Raw genomic sequence first — 11,733 nt, 5'->3', positions numbered from 1 at the left:
GCCATTGTGTCGACTCCAGATGGCAGTACTGACATACAGAGATTCTAACTATAAACAAAAACTGTAGAAATTGCAATTTTGGTTAAAATCTAAAGTTGTAAAGATGTATTTGCACAGCAGAATAATTAATTGGGGGGGAAATGTAGATCAAGAATCGTTTTGGAATCCGATTGTGACTCCCAGAATCGTGAATCGTGAAGTGCCTGAAGATTCCCAACCCTACTAGTTAGCCAGTTTCATGGCTAAAGTAAACTACTCCTTGTCATTCAAGGAAGAGAGGGGCGGGGTCAGCAGAGCTCATTAGCATTTAAAGCAACATGGACTAGAATGGCTTGCTAAAAACAGAGCTGATTTTGACAGGGTAAAAAGATGTTTTTTACACTACCATTGGGAAATTTTAACCAAAGTATGTTATAGACTTTTCATTAAGACCCTAAAGCAGTGATTTTCAATCCTGTTCCTCGGGACCCACTGCTCTGCACATTTTGCATGTCTCCCTTATCTGACACACTCATTTGAGTTCATGGCACTCTTTCCTGATGAGCTGATGATCTGAATCAGGTGTGTAAATTAGGGAGACATGCAAAATGTGCAGAGCTGTGGGTCCCCAGGAACAAGTTTGCCCTAAAGAATCATATCAACCTGTGGAAAATGGGCATCCAATGACCCCTTTAAGTATGTGACGGTGTATGCATTTTTTTCGGCTGCAAAGTGCTATTGAGGACAAAACGTTGTCATATATCTCAACCAGACATGTTCAGGTGACAGTAAGTTCTCTTAATACACACAACGATCTTGTCGGGAATAATGTATGACTGACAGACTGGCCTCATTGTGCTGCTAAACTGTACTTTGCCACACGGGTGGCTGAGGGCCCTCACCTTTCATCTGTCTACAGGCATCTTTAAATGGGAAAATAAAGTCTGGGCTCATTATGCCCGTGTCCTTGACAGCCCGATGGCACCTTGAAGAGCATGTCACGCTGAAGTAGTTTTAATGGTGCTTAATCTATCGAAAGATGCCGCGTTTAACCTGCTAGCGCAGAACCATTCATAGCAAAGACGCTAGTTTCCTCATAATGAGGCCGTAGCTCTCAGCGGCAGCGCAGACAGAGGAAATATGGATATGCATATCAATAATTCATGTTGTTGTCTGGTAGTATTGATTGCACTCTGTGGAGAGAAGATTCCTCAAACATGAAAGTCAACGAAGTTTCATTTAAAATTGAAGAGGAGAGTCAGTGGAGAAATGAATTATAATTCTATATTTGGCTTTTTCATGGCTGAGGCGAGCTAATTTTGGGCTGTTCCTATATTTCTTGACAGAACAAACTCCCTTATGAGTCCCTTGATTATCCTAAACTGAAGCCTTTCTGGACTTAGACAAAGCATATGATATTGTGCTCTGAAATGAATAAGTCAATCGAAAAGCAGTCCTTAAGCCAAGAGAGTTAGGGTTTCTTTTAACTCATAGAATATTTATGACACTCTCATCAATACTAAAAGTTGCATGGTGCATTTTGAAACCTTTATGAAGCCTTCAGTTTAGTGTAAACACACTTATGAGTTGGTTTGAAATGATTGCTTGTACTTTGCCCATAAGAGATTCATAACTGCTTGCTTGTGATGTATTGATAATTTGTATTCGCTTAGATATTTAACAGTGTCTTGTTGCATTCACCATGATTGAACTATATTGAACCCCTGACCTTCTCTGACCATTCTGAATCTCTTTTTTGCTATGTGACTTAACCTTAATTCTTAATGTAATGCTTGACTCAGCATTGTTATTTATTAATGTTGGCCTTTTTGCAAATTTAATTGAAAGGATGTGATTTTAGGGGTCATTGGATGCAAAATTCACTTTTACATGTAGTTTGAATTGAAATGTGTGTTGGCGGTGTGTGTACACAACCACCCTATAATGATAAAAATCCATCCAGTGTTTTTTTTTTTTTAAATCCCCAAAAATCATAACCCCTTTCTCAGATCAAGCCATTCTCAGATTCTTGGCAGAGTGATGTCACACAGACCCAGGCCGCTCCCACGATTGTTGATTGACACTGAGTGAGCTGTCATCAGTCCACCATTGTTTTGACTCTGGAGCAGGTGTAGACAAGGATGTCTCCTAAGTGATTGAAGCGTTTTGTTGTTGGAAGTAATAATGAACACAGCAGTCGTCATTTACTCCCGACATCTGAGCCGCTGAAGATGCAGTGGCTTACCTTTGTTTGTGAACTACCTAAATGTGTCTATGTTCACACGAATCGCTCGTGATCCAGCTTCACCTACAGAAGACGTGAGTATAAGGTTTTTTATGAATCTTTGCAAATCGCCTTTTCTAATAATGTGCTAGTTAGCAAGTTCCGGGGCTAAATGTGGCTAAAGTTTACAGTCTCTCGGAGAACAGCTCGTCACCCCATGGAGGGAGAGGGGTGGGGTCAGCAGAGCTCATTAGCATTTAAAGGACATGCACCGAAACGGCTTGCTGTGAACAGAGCTGTTTTTGACAAGGTAAAAAGGGTTTTGTTTTACACTACCATTGAGAAATTTTAATTTAACTTAATTCCTTGTATTAAGCTCAGTTTAAAAAATAAATAAAAATAAATTCACATTTTCCTCAAAATATTAAGCAGAACAACCATTTTCAATGCTGGTAATATGATCATGTAAGAAATGTTTCTTGATCAAATCAGCATATTTGAATGAGTAATGATGCTGAAAATTCAACTTTGCCATAGCAGAAATAAATGACACTTTAAAATATAATAAAATAGAAAACCGTTTTTTTAAATTGTTTTATTAATTTTACTGTTTTTACATAAATACAGGCTAGGTGAACGTAGGAGACTTCTTTCAAGTCTTTAAAACAATACTTAAACAGGAGTTTGTATGATATTTTACATATGTGATATGTATATACCACATAAACAACACACGACTCATTATAACTATATATATAAATTGGACTGTTGTGGTTCTAATGAGTCCTGGGCTGTTTTAAATTTTTTAACTTTATATAATCTCAGTCATTCCCTGTCTTCAGGAAACCTAACCAAACCTGTTGAATTTGAGGGTGGTAACCATCCATTGAGCAAATGGCTCTCCACCGTGGCAGGGCCCATATTTCGGCTGGGTTATTGATCGCGGTCTCCTGTGAGATTAGCCATATTACCCTCTCACTAATTGGGACTTGCACTTTAAGTGGATCCCCGCAGAGGAGATTTAAAATTCCATTAACGCCGTTGACAGCCTCAGCTAGAGAAAGACGGCCAGGGTCTGATCATTGTCCAAACGCTTTCGAGGTAATTGATGATAAAAAATGAGCCTGTCGCAGCACGGTGATTGATAACACTGACGGGCTAATTACACACTTGCGTTTTTTCCCCTCCATTCCTTGTCATTCTTATGAGAGAGACCAGTCTAGACTTCTTCCACAGCGAAAGCTACAGATGAAAAGGGATCATAACTTTCTCTCAGGTCACTAGACAAGAACATAAATGGTCTGGATTGAGCTTATTGATTCATGCATGGCAACCTGATGGATGAACTAATCACAGCAGCTGTAGAAGTCAAATCAGTAAAATAACAGACGAGACACATCTGAGGTGACTTTCACGGTTCTTCAGGCTATAGGCTCATCATCTGTCAGAAAAGTGAAGTTTAGTCAAATTATGAATTTTTTCTTATTCAGAACTGATTCCATTAAGAAACTACAAAAACGCTGTATAAACACAGAATGATTTTTAAGATAATTAAATGTAGTTTTGTCATAAGTAGTATTTTAAAAAAGAATGAAAAAGAATGCTTAAAATAAAGAAATATTTTGGAATGTATAGTTGCCTTCTCTGTGCTGCAAACACATTTTTCGCAAGAACTGTATTAAATATGAACATTTTTACAATAGCATATTAGTTCATGCTTTGGTTTTATGCTCATAAACTAACAATAACCCAAACTTTTAAACATGATTTACTCATTTTAATGTTAAATTAAAAATATTGTTAATGCTATTCATGTTCATTCATAAAACATTAATGTTAAATAATAATAATAATGTTGAAATGCTAAAAATATATTAGTTTGTATAATTAACCTAAATAAATGTTGTTACTGTTTGTTAGTTCAGAACACCATTATTATTGATTTTGCTAAATCGGTTGAAATCTAAAATTATCTCATCGCATTTTGTCATCAGACTGTTGTAAAGGAAATAAGAAGTCTTATTCTTTTTTCGAAGTATTTCTTCTTTCAAAAGTATTTAATGATTCAGCGAGGAATGAAAATCAGTTAAAACACTGTTAAAGAATCATTGAATTACTTACAATTCTCATCTCTATAAATGATTTAATGGAAAATCGACTATTATACTAGTAATGTGTTTTCACCAAAGCATTTTTCATTTTCAATATTATCAGGCCCAAACAAGCAACCTTTTAAAAAGATTATGATTTATTTATTGGCAGTACTGAACAAGTGTTGTATGAGGGATAATAGAGAGAGAAATACATTGAGAGAAGGTACAGAAATGCTGTTTGTGTATAGCACCACAAGTGCATAAAATAGCTGTTTTAGCTTATATGCAGCAGATTCAGAACATGTTTGGCGTTTGTTGATTTTCTCAATTCACTGGCTAACTAATCAACATTGTTTTGAAAGATTGTTAAATTTTTTTGAAGAAACTGCTTGCTCTGTATTTGCTAAGATGTTTGAGTTGTTGCAGTGATGTTAGGTGGTTGCTAAGTTGTTCAAAGCGATTGCTATGACTTTTTAGTATGCTCTTGATAGTTTGAGTAGGGCTGGGCGATAGCTAAAAAAATATCACAATACAATGTTTCATATCAGTTGGTATCTGTAATTATTTAATTTTTTAAAGAAAGAACAGAAGAAAAAAAAAAAACGGTTTAAATTTAACCACTGTGTTTTTAATTGACCCAGTTTAAGGCAAACAACAAATTATTTTAGTTTTTCTGAACTAAAATTATGAACAACTACAAACAAAACAGCATCATGTATTTATGCATAGTCTAATACAAAAAGCCAAAGCACTGATCATACAGATTGTAATTCAAAACACACGTTAAAATAAGTGGTGTTCTATATACTCACTATATCGTGCGCTATACCAAACATTTTTTTCTATCGTTATCGATGAAGTTGTACCGTCAATAAATACATTACCGTTTTATTGCCAGGCCTAAGTTTAAGAGAGTTGTTAAGCAGTTACTTAGGATGAGCAACACCCTAGAAACAATTGACTGAAGTCATAGTGCACCTGTCAAACTGCATGATTGGAGATATCAGTCTTTTAGGGCTTATTTTAGTGCTTTTTTCTTTGGCCAATTCAAAATAATGATTTCACTCAAAAAGTCAAGACGATTCAAATTCAAAAGGACTAAAAGTGTTGCACATCTAGTAGGTTATTAACAGTAAATGCATTATAAAATCCAAGGAAATAACAGCAGCTTTCAGCCTGTAAACACACTTGACGAACATGTTTGACTTGCACGCACGAAGCAACATTTTAAAAACATGACGCTCAAGTTAAAGGAAGTTCAACTCACGTCCCATTCCACTGCCTGCATCTCATGTCTTTTTTTCTACCTGGTCTCATGGCATTTACGTACCTGGGTGCACTTTTTAGCGTGACATGAAATATGTACCAATAAGTACATATCACTGCAGTTTCCAAAATAAATGAACACTTTCACACAAATTTACAGAGTTGCGATTAATAAAGCGTACTTTTCGCACAATTACTTGAAGAATATCATGCTATAACTTCAAAATAATATTAATATGCTGGGAGATTTGAAAACTGATACTTTTAACGTTAGCGTCGCACGGTAGCTCACGGAGTACGGAGACGAGAAGCACCGGTTCGTATCCCGTGTAACTACGGTTCGACAAAGCAGTTAAAATATGCATAAGAGGAAGTTCAAATGGCACAGTTGCATCAGCTAATACGTTTTTATATCAGTTTTGCATTTGTTAACACTATCGGGTAGGTTTAGGGCTGAATTTGGTGTAGGGCATATTTCCAGAACGATAGAGCACTATTTAACGACAGTCCCCGAACATTTGAATTCTGAACCGCCGCAATACGTATCTGAAGCAACTTAATAAAACAGCAATATGTACCAATATCTACGTAATAAAAACGTGCCAGGGTTCACATATTGAACCTGCGTTTTAGCGCCACTCAGTGGACATTTCTATTTGAAACTGTGGCGAAACGTGCAGCAAGGTACGTAAAACGACGTCGCACAAAAAGTGCGCAGAGGTACGTATTTTTATAAGACCAGGTTGTTTTTAATGTAAAAATTCATTCAGGTGTAACGTACATGTTCGACATGTAGTCAGATCATAAGCGTATTGCCCAAGTGTCTAATTGTAATGTTTGATAATATTTTTATTAAAAAACTGTGATTCCTCTTTAATTTATTTAAAAACAAAATAAATAATAATGTTGTGGCAAAACATTACATTCAAATTAATCCAAAAATTCCGAGCTCTATTTTGATGTCTGTAGTGGTGTGGAAACGTTAGTATTTATGTTACGACAGAAAATATAAGATAATGATAGTAATTCTTGCTAGAAATATTCTGAAGTCTACTCAAGTTCATGGCTGTATTTTAGCATAAGCAGATATCAGGCTAAAGGCTAAATCTCTGTAAATGCGCAAAAAGATTGAAAAGGCAGCTGGTGATCTGACTCAACTTTGTACTCTTTTCATTTCATTTATTTATTTATTTATTTAGCTCTAACGCATTCCACGCTGGAAGGACTGCAGCTGTCTGTTGTAACCCGCCGGCTGTACTGTCTTTCTGTTCTGTGGCTCCAGTGCGTGAGCTGTTGATTTGTTTTGTCGGTCGCTGTCTGTGGTCGTGAGTGCTCTCTTCAGCTGACCAGTGTGTGCATAGAGACCTTGCCAACACGAGTTCCTCTCTTCAATGTAGTAAGAGTGAATCATACCTTATTTTCACCTCTGCAGGGACGGACATGCTGAGAGAAATATTGGGTCCACTCACAACTGCTTATAAATGGAGAGTCGGGCTGTTAAAGACAATATAAAATCATAATTGTCTCAATTTATTATTTAATAAATGTAAAAGGTTTTTTTGTTTTGCATGATTCATCATGTTGTTCTTATTTACACACGTGGTCAGAATTGTTGGTACCCATGGTAAATATGACCAAAGAAGGCTGTGAAAATAAACCTGCATTATTAATCCTTTTGATCTTTTATTTAAAACAAATCACAAAAATCTAACCTTTCATTGAACTAAAACAATTGAAAATAGGGGGAAATCTCATTATGAAATAAATGTTCTTCTCAAATACACGTTGGGCACAATTATTGGTCCCCCTAGAAATTCTTATGAGTAAAATATCTGTGAGATATATTCCCATTCATATTTTCAATTTTGAGTGATTATGAACATGAAATGATCCAGCCATGGCTTCCTGTTTCACAGGAATATAAATAGGAGGGAAAACAAAGGTCAAACTCCCTTAATCATCCATCTCAATGAGAAATATATATTTCTGATGTGCAGCAACAGATAATTGGCTTTAAGAAAAGAGCTACAGCAGTGAAAATTCCCATTTCCACCATCAGGGCAATAATTAAGAATTTCCAATAAACATAAAATGTTAGGAATCTGCCTGGAAGAGGACGTGTGTCTATATCGTCTTAATGCACGGTGAGGAGAAGAGTTTGAGTGGCTAAAGAGTCTCGAAGGACCACAGCTGGAGAATTGCAGAAAATAGTTGAGTCTCAGGGTCAGAAAACCTTAAAAATATATATCAAACAGCATCTACACCACGTGTTGTTTGGGAGGGTTTCAAGAAAAAGAAAGAATAAATAAATAAATAAATGCTCTCATCCAAAAACAAACTCCAGCATATTCAGTTATCAGACACGACTGGAACTTCAAATGGGACTGGCTTCTATGGTCAGATGTAACTAAAACATGAGCTTTTTAGCAGCAAAAACTCAAGATGGGTTTGGTGAACACAGGGATAAAAAGTACCCCATGTGTACAATGAAATATACTGCTGTATTGTTAATGTTGTGGGCCTAAATTTCTGCAGGAGGTCCTGGACATCTTGTTTAGACACATGGCATCTTTGAGTCTATCAAATACCAACAGATAAAAAATCAAAAAGTGACTGACTCACTTCACTGTTAGAAATCTTATAACTGGCCATGTTTGGATCTTCCAACCGGACAATAATCCAAAAACAAACCTTAAAAACACAAAAATAGGTCACTTGGCACAAAACTCAGAGCTGTTATTTTGGCAAATGGAAGTTTCAAAAAGTATTGAATAAAAGTGTACCGTTAATTGTGTCCAATGTGTATTAGAGGAAAACATTTATTTCATAATGATATTTCCCCCCATCTAAAATTCTTATGCTCCAATGAAAGGTTAGATTTTTGTGATTTAAAAAAACAAACAAAAAAAGATCAAAAGGATTAACAATGCAGATTTATTTTCACAGCCTTTAATCATATTTACCATGGCTACAAACAATTCTGACCACATGTGTATATGCAGTCAAATCAAAATTTATTCAGACACCTTCAACATTTCTCAAATTATCACAGTTTATTTACTGTAGTTTAGAAAATGGGAATAAAATATGACAAAAACTCAGTGTCAGAAAAAAAAATCATCTTGATAATATCAGATAACTTTGATAGAAAGGTATGTAATGAATTGGGCTGAATAGCTGTCAGCTGTTAAATGTAAGTACACAATTAGATAATACCAATTTAGGTCAACCAATCACCAAGCAATGCTTAATTTTGTCCAGTCTGTGGTGTACAAATGGCAATTAAAGAAAAGAAAAAAAAAAAACACTTTAATTGCAGCAAAACATGGTCAGGTCAAAGTGTCTGAATAATTTTTGGTCCTAATTTTTTTTTTTAACAATTTTACTGGTAGTCCACTGTATAAAGAATTTTTGGATATAATATAATATAATATAATATAATATAATATAATATAATATAATATAATATAATATAATATAATATAATATAATATAATATAATATAATATAATATAATATAATATAATATAATATAATATAATATATAAATTCTATCTGGTTTCTGAATAATTTTTGGTTTGACTGTATATATTTTTCAATGAAATTAGGGATGGAAATCATTGATTTTTTTTTTTAACACCAGAACCAAAAACAAAACAATGTTCATGATTTTCGTTTGCACTGATGATTCTTAAATATCTATTTAAAATAAACTTCTTCATGCTCTGTCTCTGGATAACATTATTGGCTAATAATATTTCCATCTGATCAAATCCCACTGGATTAAATTTTGTTACATCCAGGGTTATGATAGTAAACTAAATCTAAAACCATAAAAATGTTATATGAAACTAAATAAATGTTAACTAAAATATAAAATCTAAACAAAACAAATACAGTATATCAGCTAGTTGCCAAAGCAATATTTCTCATTTTCATTACGTTTAATTTGATGTACTAAAATAACTAAAACTAAAACTGAAATAAAACTTAATAAAACTGTATAGACCAAAAAAAAACTGTTTCCCTCATAATTGTCACATCATATACAACCCCAGTTCCCAAAAAGTTAGGATGTTTTGTAAGATGCAATAAAATCAAAAATCTGTGATTTGTTAAGATATATAGCATCTTGTTTAGCAACAAGCTGTAATTGTCAAAAAACAGCAGGTAACATACATTGACTTGATTTGATATTTCTGATCATAAAATACTGTAAAATGTTATTTTTGAAATTCTATAGTGCAACATGGTTTGATCTTTTATTATAAATTGCTTATGTTTTTCTTTATTTGTGAATTGATAAGTAAAATTGTCTGATCATTTAATAAATATAGGCTGAGATTCGTAGTTCCGTTTAAAGTAGAAAAATTTTGAGGCATAGTGTGTACTGTATGTGTGAGGGAGAGAAGGCAAGAGATGAAGTGCTAGGGTGTGTCATTTCATCAATAATAATGTGTTTCAGTTCAAGGTAAATGCACATCTCTCGTCCGTCTACTGTTGGACTCCTCCCTCGGGATCCTATCTAATCATAAAGGCTATATTACCATTCCTCTCTATCATTTCTGCGTAGCGGGGCCCTTTATATTAGTACTGAGAGCTAAATCTGTCTACCGTCTTTGACGGCAGAAAGCCAGTTTTGATTTAGAGCTGTGTTTCACTCACCTTTACGTCCTGGTCTCCTCGTGGTCTCCAAAACACACATAAAGTTCATGTAAATGAGGTCTTGGAGAAGGAGTCTGGTTTCAAAATGTGGAGCACATTGTATCATATTCCCACAGGAAAATATTTGGAACGTCTAGCTAAGTTTAAAGTGTTGTTGCCGTTTATTACCGGTAATTTGATTATGAAAATTGCATTATTTTCTCGGGTTATTTGTCTGTTTTCTGAATTTTCACCATGATGCTGAAGTGTTTTGGATGGTTGCTTTAGGGTTGAGGGAGTTATGATTAGCTGTGTTTCCATTACAGATTTGCGCACAACTTTTGGGATATTTTATAAATGTCAATAAAAATCTATAGTGAAATTACGGCATTTCCATTACCTGATGTTATGCGACTTAAACAAAATGTTTTCCTCTCGCGATAAGTCATGGTGACAGATGTTGGTACATTTACATATAGCCTAACGCAGCCACCGCACCAGCCGTTATTTTTAATCGAAGGAGACATACCCACTAGCACAAGCAACACAAGCATTGCAATCAGCTCCGGTGGCCGTGTCAGAGTCGTAACATGCCACGAACGTTTGCAGTGTAAGGTGTTATCCAAGCATTAATGGCAAGGAAAAGCCCTTATACTTGAGAGCGGCCAAGTATGAAGTGTTTCTTGGAGGTTATAATACACTAAAATAATGTGACTTTTACGTATGCCAGGTGACCCATTAATGCAAAAACTGTTTCCATTGCATTTTTGCAAAATTCCTTTTTTTAATTGCTTGAAAAACCACCTCATGTCAGCGTAAAAACATTTTTGCGATTATACAGTATGGAAGTTTTTGTGAAATTGGTGTGTTTCCATTGGCCATATTTTCAATTTGCGCAATTTGAAGGGTAATGGAAACGCAGCTAGTGTTTTTATGATGTTTCTATGTGTTTCCTGCTAAATGAACCAGCCTAAGATGGTTTGCTGGTCTTTTGGCTGGTACTAGAGGGGTTTTGGGAACTTTTAAGGCCGGGAGACCAGCCTAAACCAGCTTAGACCTGCTCAAACCATCTAAGACTGGTTTAAGGTGTTTTTTTCCAGCAGGGTTTTTAGTTCTGAATGATTGCTCACTAGTTCAGGTAACAATAGCCCAAATCTCTATGGCCACTTATACACTGTATAGTTTCAGGAGTGACAACCACATTAAAATAGGAAGTGAATCCACTCTAAATTGTTGATTTTTGTGTGTATGGAACATAACTCGCTTTTAAAATTGTGGTGACTGACAACATTGTAATCATAGCAATGTTTTGCTGTCTTGCGCGTTTGATATCTGCTGCTTTTAAGTAATATTACTGCGACCAAAGACTGTTCTGTGATTTTATTTTTAGTTTTTTTTTTGCAGCGCGCTCTCTTCAGGGTTGCTATGTCCATTTAGTATAAGCGACATTTATTAAGATTCTTTGGGCTTGTTTTTTGGGCTTGGCTCATAAAGCTATCCAGTTGATGGAGGAAATATAGTAGTAAT

Source organism: Onychostoma macrolepis, chromosome 19 (genome assembly GCF_012432095.1).
Source record: "Onychostoma macrolepis isolate SWU-2019 chromosome 19, ASM1243209v1, whole genome shotgun sequence".
Lineage (NCBI taxonomy): Eukaryota > Metazoa > Chordata > Actinopteri > Cypriniformes > Cyprinidae > Onychostoma > Onychostoma macrolepis.
Note: the sequence above shows the minus strand (reverse complement) of the source record.